This window comes from Pinus tabuliformis, chromosome 4_2, assembly GCF_031772625.1.
Source record: "Pinus tabuliformis cultivar Carrire ecotype Pingquan chromosome 4_2, CPIR1, whole genome shotgun sequence".
Classification (NCBI taxonomy): Eukaryota; Viridiplantae; Streptophyta; class Pinopsida; order Pinales; family Pinaceae; genus Pinus; species Pinus tabuliformis.
In genome coordinates, this window is record NC_142304.1 from 809,684,089 (window position 1) to 809,695,148 (window position 11,060).

Genomic DNA, 11,060 nt, shown 5'->3' on the forward strand with positions numbered 1-11,060 from the left:
TAATTTAACACATATTCAACAGAGATTATCCTGATATTCAACAGAGATTATCCTGATCATGTACTATTGTGGAATACATACACAATACATAAGCTCCTCTACGTTGATCATCAATATAGCAGCATCAATAACAATAAAACATCAAGAGCATTCACACATTAACACAGTATGTAACCCGGGGAAAGCATCTCTCTAAAAAACCCACACTATCTGTATATTAATGATTGAGACCATGTAACGTTACAAAGTACAATGCTTATCACAAGCAATCCAGTACCAGCTCCACATGTTACACACAATACAGCTCAGATCTGATCTCCAAATCTATTCCACTGCTTGCCTGCCTCTCCAGCTCAATACCTGCTCAAGAACTGATGAGAATGGTTTACCAAACTCGTATTTCACCTGCAAAGAATCACTCACACTCTATTGGACCTGAGCACAAGCTACAATTCTTGATATTGGCCAATTCATGGGCATACTCAATCCCTCTAATTGTGCAAATCATCATGCACAACTATAGTCACAACTGATAGCAATCTGATCCTCTAACACCTGTCCCTGCTGAACTGAACATGCACTGACATGCAACTGAGTTAACTGATGTATTCTATAGTTGCATTATGATTTAATAACATGTGAATTAATTAATAACTAATTCACCCAACTCATCTCTAGTCTATTTGCCAGTTAGACTATAAATACAACCAGTTTAACAAAGCTAAACTGAACACAACTCCACCAACTGCACCTCCAGTCCACTAAACTCAACTCACTTGAGTTCTAACTGAATTCCTGCATGCAAATATTAGTCATCCCATAGGTAACCACGTATTTCCTTCTGGGATCTGCATGTACCACATCCGTAGCTCATCCTGAAGTGCTCCAAGAGAATAATGATCAAGTTTATAGTCCAAATATTATTATGAGACAATAATATTTGAGTTTTCTATTTTTGACAGCCAGTCTAAAAATAGACTTTGATCACTCACACTATGATCACCGACACTGTGATCACCCACACTGTGATCATCCCTTCTGGGATCAAAAATAGAACTTGCGCCATAATTTGCCTGCGGGCCCACTTAGTGAAGGCGACTCTTTTCACTAAGCTCCATCATCTTGTTGCAATCTCAACACTCCCTCTCGACAAGATATGGATTATCAGCAACCCCTATCCTGCCTCGGTGGTAGTCGAATTTGCTCCTGGTGAGAGCCTTCGTCAGAATATCAGCATCCTGATCCTCTGTTGGAATGTATGAAAGCAACATGATCCTCCGCTGCACCCAATCTCTGATATGATGGTACCTGATGTCAATATGTTTAGATCTATCATGAAATACAGGATTAGCCGAGAGTTTAATGCAACTCTGGTTATCACAATAAATCACAGTAGGATCCAAATGAGAACCGAACAAACCAACCAAGATCTTCCTCATCCATATAGCCTTGCATGCAGCCAAACTTGTTGCCATATACTCGGCCTCCACTGAACTGAGTGCCACGGATCTCTGCTTCCTGTTGTACCAAGAAACTGTTGTCGATCCAATACTGAAGACCCCTCCTGATGTGCTCTTTCTATCCGTTGGGCTCCCTGCCCAATCTTCATCCGTGAAGCCACATAGCTTCACCTCATCCTCCTGTCTGTACCACAAACCATATCCCGATGTGCCTCTCAAGTAGCACAATACATACTTGCCCGCCTTCCAGAAGAGCTTGGTAGGCTTAACCATAGCTTGTGAAAGTTGGTTAACTGCATAGCATATATCAGGTTGTGTATTAACCAAATACATCAGTGACCCCACCAATTGTCGATAAACAGTGGCATCCACTTCTACTCCCGAAGTGGCATCCTCTTTCCTCCAAGCTCCAGGAAGAGGAGTATCAACAGGCTTGCAGCCATACATGTTGAACTTCTCTAGTATCTCCCGAGCATACTTGCCCTGAGAAACAAACAGTCCACCACTGCGCTGCCATATTTCCAATCCTAAGAAATAGTGAAGGAGACCCAAATCCTTCATCTCAAACTCTGTCGCAAGATCCTTCTTGCATGACAGTATCAACAGCTCATCACCCGTTAGAATCAAATCATCAACATACAGTACAATGATAAGCAACTTACCCTCCACCACAATCTGGTATAGGTTAGGATCCGCCTCGCTCTTGGAGAATCCAAGTCCTGTGAAATAGTTGTCTATCCGTGTGTACCAAGCACGTGGTGCTTGCTTCAACCCATACAGCGCTCTCTTGAGCCTGCACACATGCGACTCGCTGCTGAAGACCTCAAAGCCTTCGAGTTGCTCAATGTACACCTCCTCCTCAATGACTCCGTTGAGGAACGCAGTCTTCACATCCATCTGATGAATGTGCCATCCCATCTGCGCTGAGAGAGCAAGAATCGTCCGTATGGAAGAATACCTTGTGACAGGTGCAAAGGTCTCCTCATAATCGATCCCCTCTATCTGTGAAAAGCCTCGGGCAACAAATCTTGCCTTGTACTTCTCCACACTCCCGTCAGTTGCCTGCTTGACCTTGTAGATCCATCTCGAACCCACCACTAATTTCCCTTCCGGTCTAGGAACAATCTCCCATGCACTGTTTCTGACAATAGAATCATACTCTTCCACCATGGCGTCTACCCATGCGGGATCCTCCACAGCTTCCTCGAAAGAGGATGGCTCAGTCACAACACACTTGCTCATAAGAGCCATGTATCCAGTGTACCAATCAGGTGACTGTCTCTGCCTACGTTGGGCTATAGGTGGTCCTACAACTTTCTCTGCATCTTGAGCTAGTCGCTCAGCTTCTGTCAAGCGCTTTCGCCCTCTAATGGTTGGCGCTACATGAGTGGTCTCTTCCACTCCATGAAATTCATCATGTGGCTGATCCACGTCCTGAAGCTCATCCTTAGGAACTAATAGCTCCTCATCTGCATGCAAGTGTAGCTCCCTCTCAAGCGAACACTTCATGGCTTTCTCCTCCTGAAATTTTATATCCCGTCGCATGACAGTTTTACCACTATCTGGCAAATACACACGATAGTTGTGGGGCGTATCAGTGTACCCCACAAATATCCCAACCTCTACGGTCGTCTCCAACTTCTTCCTGGCATCCTTCATCACATGCATGTAAACATTAGCACCAAAAATCCTCAAATGAGAAAGATCAAGCTTCTTACCAGAATAAGCCTCCTCGGGTGTACTCATGCCAAGTATCCTATGAGGACAATGGTTCTGCACATAAACTGTTGTATTGCATGCTTCTGCCCACAAGTGAAGGGGTAGGCCCTGATCATGCAACATTGCCCGTGCAGCACCCACAATCGTTCTGTTCTTCCGCTCAGCTACCCCATTCTGTTGTGGGTTATGGGGAGCTATGAGATCTCTACGAATCCCTTCTGCCTTGCAGAAATCCTTGAACTCGTCCGAGATGTATTCACCACCATTATCGCTCCTAAGAGCCTTCACCTTCTTCCCCGACTCCTTCTCGGCCAGTGCTTTGAATTCACAGAACTTTGAATATGTCTCGCTCTTCTTCTGCATGAAGAAGATCCAACACTTACGAGAGAAATCATAAACAAAAATCACATAATACTTGTGTTTTTCTGTCGAAGCAACTGAGAAAGGTCCACACACGTCTGTGTGAATTCTCTCAAGGATCGTCATGGCGCGACTATCCTTCTCGTGAAAGGTGTCTTTCACAAACTTCCCCAAAGTACACCTCTTGCACTGATCTGAGTGCGCAAGTGTGCCTTTAGGAAGCCCTGTAGTGATCTGCTGCAGTATCTTCAAGGCTCCATGGTGAAGGTGACCCAATCTCATGTGCCACAACTCGCCATCATCCCGACTCATCAATCCTTCTGCCTTGCCCGCCATTGTTGCGCATCCATCTACATGCAACTGATAAATGTTCCTCACTCGAACCCCTATTTTCTGGGTCTCACCAGTTGTCTTGCTGCGCAGGAAAGCCTTTCCCTCGCTGAAAAAAACATCATACCCCTTGTCTTCTAACATCGCCACAGAAATAAGATTCTTCTTCAATCCTGGAACATGCATGACTTCCTTCAATATGAAGGGTTTACCAGACTCCCTCTCAAAGGAAATGGTACCGATATCGGTCGCACTGTATCTACCATCATCGCCCATCTCGATTTGCACTCCAAGATCTTTGTCCTCCATATCAGAGAACAAATCTCTATCTCCTGTCATGTGGAAAGACGCACCACTGTCCAAGAACCACACTGATCCCATCACACTTGAAACCAAGCATGCAATCAATGAAAAATCAAGCTCAAACTGTGAGGCTAGAGCCTCTCCTGCTGAAGATCCAACAGTCTGCTTGTTCTTCTTCTTCTGCAGACAATTAGTGGCATAGTGTCCGTGCTGGTGACAGTGAAAACACTTCACCTTGGACATATCCTGCTTCTTACCTTTCGCACCAGACTGAGAAGCTTTCTTGCTCTTCCCTTTCTTTGCTTTGGCAGCCAAAGCACAATTCTCTTCATCATATACCTTTGATGAAGATCCATTCTCACCTTTATTGTTTCTGAGTTTATCCTTGAGCGCCAGGTCGCTCTTGCTTTGGAATAACATTTGCAATCCGTTGAAAGACATTTTCAACAACATTGTTGCAAATTCGATTTCCACCAGCTCAAACTCAACCGCTTCCGATCTAAAATTCATGAGAACACAATATTTCTCGTACAGAGATTGACTGTATGGGCATTTACAAGATATCTCACCTTCCGAAGGAAGGATGAATCCAGAGGCTACCTGGCCCAATTACAGACTTTGCCTGAAGGAATAGAATGTAAACACTTCCTGAATAGTAGATATGATGATTAACAGCTCCGATACCATGTAGAAATTTTTTCTACAATTATCTAACTCGCTCTAATACCATGTAGAAATTTTGAATAATTTAGCACATATTCAACAGAGATTATCCTAATCATGTACTATTGCGGAATACATACACAATACATAAGCTCCTCTACGTTGATCATCAATATAGCAGCATCAATAACAATAAAACATCAAGAGCATTCACACATTAACACAGTATGTAACCCGGGGAAAGCATCTCGCTAAAAACCCCACACTATCTGTATATTAATGATTGAGACCATGTAACATTACAAAGTACAATGCTTATCACAAGCAATCCAGTACTAGCTCCACCTGTTACACACAATACAGCTCAGATCTGATCTCCAAATCTATTCCACTGCTTGCCTGCCTCTCCAGCTCAATACCTGCTCAAGAACTAATGAGAATGGTTTACCAAACTCGTATTTCACCTGCAAAGAATCACTCACACTCTGTTGGACGTGAGCACAAGCTAAAATTCTTGATATTGGCCAATTCATTGGCATACTCAATCCCTCTAATTGTGTAAATCATCATGCACAACTATAGTCACAACTGATAGCAATTTGATCCTCTAACACCTGTCCCTGTTGAACTGAACATGCACTGACATGCAACTGAATTAACTAATGTATTCTATAGTTTCATTATGATTTAATAACTTGTGAATTAATTAATAACTAATTCACCCAACTCATCTCTAGTCTATTTGCCAGTTAGACTAAATACAACCAGTTTAACAAAGCTAAATTGAACACAACTCCACCAACTGCACCTCCAGTCCACTAAACTCAACTCACTTGAGTTCTAACTGAAGTCCTGCATGCAAATATTAGTCATCCCATAGGTAACCACGTATTTCCTTCTGGGATCTGCATGTACCACATCCGTAGCTCATCCTGAAGTGCTCCAAGAGAATAAGATCAAGTTTATAGTCCAAATATTATTATGAGACAATAATATTTGAGTTTTCTATTTTTGACAGCCAGTCTAAAAATAGACTTTGATCACTCACACTGTGACCACCCACACTGTGGTCACCCACACTGTGATCACTCATACTGTGATCACCCACACTGTGATCATCCCTGTTGGGATCAAAAATAGAACTTGCGCCATAATTTGCCTGCGGGCCCACTTAGTGAAGGCGACTCTTTTCACTAAGCTCTATCATCTTGTTGCAATCTCAACAAAGTTGTGTATAAATACAAGTGAGATGAGTCATTTATCATCATCACTTTGGTTTGAATCTCTTATCTCTCTTGAAATTTTCACATTTTTTCTAAAGGATGAATTAGAGCTTTATGGATGAGTTTTGATGTGTGGATATTGGTCTATGTTCTCTTGGATCTTCTTTATTGTCGATTGTGAATGATTGGATATACTCTATTACATGTAACTACGTTTTTTTTTATGTTATTCTTGTTTACTTTTTTCATATATGTTAGACTGGGATTTTCATTGTTCTAGAGCTAATTGTTACATGCATTTATTGCTTAAAATAGTGGAATTTGTCTCTATTATAGCATCTTTCAATGTATGGGCCATGTGATAGGAGCGAAATCTCCTAAGGGTAATTCTATCAACGAATTCAACCTTGACAAGCCATTCCTCTTGCACAACAAAGTATAAAAGATGCAAGGTGCTTCTTCTTGACCTAGAAGGCAAACGAAGTGATCTTGAGGCCTCCTTGACTAGGAACCAAGAAATCCTACTCATACTCAACATAAACTTCATTCTCCCAAAGATTAAGGCATTGATCTACCAAGGGTGGTCACTAAAAACCATATTCTTTCACCTCCTCCCAAGTCTAGCTACTTTGGGGTACCTAGGGCATCAATTTCCCGACAAGCTAGCCATCAAAAAGATTCGATCTCCTGGGATCTCCTGCGTTGGTTTTTCCTCTAGCTCTCCTCCAATTTTGAAGCCATTCTGATGGTGGAGTTGGGAGAAAAACAAAGCCCTAGCTCTCATATCAAAACTTTCCCTGCCATCCCCAACGCTAGTACCTCATGGGGTCAAAACAACATCTTTGAGTGAAAATACTTTCTTTGATCCTTTCCCATTTTGTCTAGGGTAAGAATATCGTTAGTTGCTACATATTTTCCTCATACCCTAGACCGGATCCACTTGGCCTTATGTGGTCTCGCTCTTTTAAAAGAAAATTCTTCAAGAACCATTTGGGATACCAATTCTAACAAGGATTTTAGAGATTTGGGAACTTCTTCACAAGTCTTATCCCATAAACCTAACCCTCAAAATCCTATCTTCATTTTCGTAGAATACATAATACCTTGCTTAGAAAGTAAGCAAGCTCTATCCTTCAAACTTTTCTGGGAAAGGATTTGTTTGGGTCACTCATATCCATTGACTTATGATTCATTAGCGACTCCATACATATCGGGTCTCCTCCCATCAGTGAAAGTTCGTAAATAGAATGGACCCTTAGCTGAGGTGACAATGGGCTAAGTCTTTATTTGTTGCCCTTGGCCTAGCATTTTCCCTTTAAGGATCCCCCTTAGGTACCTTGCTAGTTTGAGAGGTAACATTTTTGCGTCGTTGTCGAGGAAGAGAAACGTAGGTTTTGTTCCCCATACGACAGATTGACATATCATTCTTGGCGACTCCATTGGAAGAACGAAGCTCTAGTTCTTCATTGAACTTTAAAGTCAATGCTTGTAGGGTGAAGCAAGCATGTTTCTAGACATCTTTAATTTCACCTGGCAACTCATACATATGTTTCATGTATACCTCAAATAGTTTGTCATTCTTTCGTAAATTTCCCGCTTTGGACATTGTCCCTGGACATCCTAATCATGTTGCGGGAAGGATCGTACGAGGGGTGCCTGTGTTTGATGGTGATCCACTCTCCGCAATCGACCATGTGGAAAGTTTCAATGCACACACTTCAAAGGAGAAAGTGGTTCACCAAGATGTCCTTATGTTGTTCATGGGATCTCTTAGCGATCATAACTCATGGCTCCATGATCATGAACCCAAGATCATCTCATTTATTGAGGAGTTCGTTGATGGCTTTCTTAGTCACTTTCAAGTATACCCTACATTAAGCATCCAAGAGGAAGCCCTCATCGAGCATCACCGAGACATTAAGAATCTAGGTAATGAGCAAGAAGATGAGTCATCCTTAGGTCCACATGATGAAAATGATGATTTTGACACGTGCTTGGAAGGATCAATTTATGGAAAGTGAAATTGAGACCAACCCTACCTTGCTGAAGGATACTCCCGATAAATCCTCTTTTGAAAACCTTGAGAGAGATAATCCCATTAGCCCCTTGAAAGATGACATTGGAGATTATTTCCACATTGAAAAGGAGAAATGGGAAATTGTTGGTCCTCAATTTGATTATGCTCCCATTTACGACACCAACAGGGAGGATGAGGATGAGATTGGTCTTCCCTTCCCCTCAGGCACTATTTATGATGACATACCCATTGATACCCTTGGGAAGGAGAATCTTCATCTTCCTTTGCATAAGGAGGGGCAATTGGAAGTGATCAATTTTCCTTTTAGCAGAAACCCAATCTTTGATACTAAGGAAATTGATAAAGCTCCCACTTCTCCTCAATATGATTCTATGTTCAAATCACTTGAGCCTTTAGACTATGAATTTGGGAAGGAAAAACTCGTTGAATACAATACTTCTTCCTCCCTTTTTCCTACTGGTCATCATCTTAAGCCTTCAACAAGTGATTCCCTCGCCCCTGGTAATATGATCTCAAGTAATTGTGAGCCCTTCCCCCCTCTCGAGTATAGTGTCAAAGAAAAACCCTTCATTGATTATATTTTTCCTCCTTTGATGCACCCTCATGGTTTTGATCACTCCATAGTCTCCCCTCTCCAATGTAATCATCATGTGAAACCTACTTGTGTTTCTCCATCTCGTCGGCCTCCCTTTCCTATTAATCATAACCAGATCAAGGCCATAATCCAAGGCGTAAATAATAAGGACAATGGTGGAAGTGATATGTCAAAGGTCGCCATCCATTGAAAGTTTATGAGGTTGGTTGTTGACATCTCTATGTTTTGGTTGTAGAGAAGGTCTCATGGACTAGATTACATCATTTTCTTACCTCTTCTCACATAATCATCCATATGTGGGCATCATATTTTCCGACCTCCCACCCACAGCATCCTCCATGTGTTTCGGTTTGCATTCACTTTGGGACTTACTGCATGAGTAATCATATTGGCAGGCATATTTATATTGACTTAATGATATGTTGATTGCACTGGCTTTATGATTAAACTTAATAATAGCTTCATCATATGCATGTTAGGGTAGGATGCAGTTGCATGTTCATTTTCGCATTATAATTAACGTCATATGATATTTCTCATGGTAGATAGATGCATATTTGCATATTTTATTATTTGTTGATTTTATGGCCTAACATATAGCATGTGTGATCATGAGACGTCGTGAAAGCATTCTACCCCGTTTTTTTCATCTATCATATGTGCAGGTGACAAGTCTATCGTAACCAAGAGATTGTTGGAGTTCTCGTGACCTCTCGTTTGAGTAGCTTCGCCAACTTCTTCAAGAGATCACGTCTCAGTTAGAGCCAAATGTTACCCACCATTTTGTGTGTGATATCCCTAGGAAAAAATAAATAAATAAAATCTCTAAGATGCTCCTCAGTTGGCATCCAGTAGCGCCTTGCAACCACCAACTAGTTCATTGTGCCATTTCTTCGCCACCTGAGCCAGCCATGTGGTCTCTCGCCCATTTGTTGTGATCGTATGTTTGAAGGTGGGCCTCCCGAACCTAAAGGTATACCTTGTCATTTGATAATTGAGGCTTATAGTTTGTTTATCATGGACACTTATGGACATGGATTAATGGGGGGATTTGGCAGAAAGAATGGGTCAGGATTGTGCCCTTGTCCCCTTGACCCCTTTTGGATATTAACCTTACATTCTAGTCCTGTGGGATCTCTTTTACTGACCATTTGGCTTTAGGGATGGTATTTCATGGGAAACCCTGATTTTGGTTGCGTGTCCCGCTCCCTTATCCACTTATATTACCCTATTTCCACTCATTATTACCCCATTCATCATTTCTCCCACCTAGGTCCACATAGGGTAATCTTTCCCCTTCCCCTTGCCCACACCTTGAGTCGGGCTTGGAATGATGCCCCAGAGGTTGATGCAGCTAAAAAAAAGATAAAAGCATATATGTCCACATTCAACAGCAAAAGGTACTACAAAATGCTAAAGATGGTCAAGACAAACAAATTTATTTATGAAACCAACTCACAGAAAGATAGAAAAGAGAGATAAACGCCTTAGAATTCAGCTTCTTCAATGGGGCAACCTCCTTTACATTACACAAATGAACAATTCTTGGATGATACAAATGACAAGACGTCATTTCTATAACAATAATAATGTAAGAACAGAATAATAACAATAGTGGGGTTCTATGGGACACAATAATAACAATATGGGGACTACATGGGCACAACAATATAAGAAAGGGGTTGTACTAATAACAATAAGGGTTACACTAGTAGTATAGGGACCTAACATGCCCCTCTCCTTCAAAAAATGTTGTCCTCAACACTTGAGTAGTTCTTGATGCTTCTATATAAAATTTGTGTCCTCCCATGTGGAATCTTCAGCGTGTAAGTTCTTCCACTTGATGAGATACTCTGAAATTGATCGATTTTGTAGTTGTCGGGTTCTTGTTTCTATGAATGCTCCAGGTTCCAATATGATTTTTCCGTCCTCGTCAAATTCTGGAAATATTGTTTGAACTGGGATCTTCTGCAACTTTTGAATGAATGGCCACACTTCTTCATCCTTCTTCCATTCATCCCTTGCTTCGTTTATCCAATCTGGTTGGATAATAGAAATAGCACAAAACAATTCTTCCACATCCTCATCCTTTCTTGAGAGTGCATCTGCAACAACATTTTGCTTCCACTTTTTGTAGATGATTTCAAAGTCATAACCCAACATATTTGTGACCCATTTTTTCTGTTCTTCTAAAGATAATATTTGTTCTAAAAAGTAGTTAAGACTATCATGATCCATTTTTACCTTGAAGTGTCTTCCCATTAGGTAAGGTCGTCATTTCTTAAGTGTATGTAGTATTGCCAACATTTCCTTCTCATAAATAGCTTGCTTGAGATGTAACCATAAAAATACCCAATCCCCAACATCAA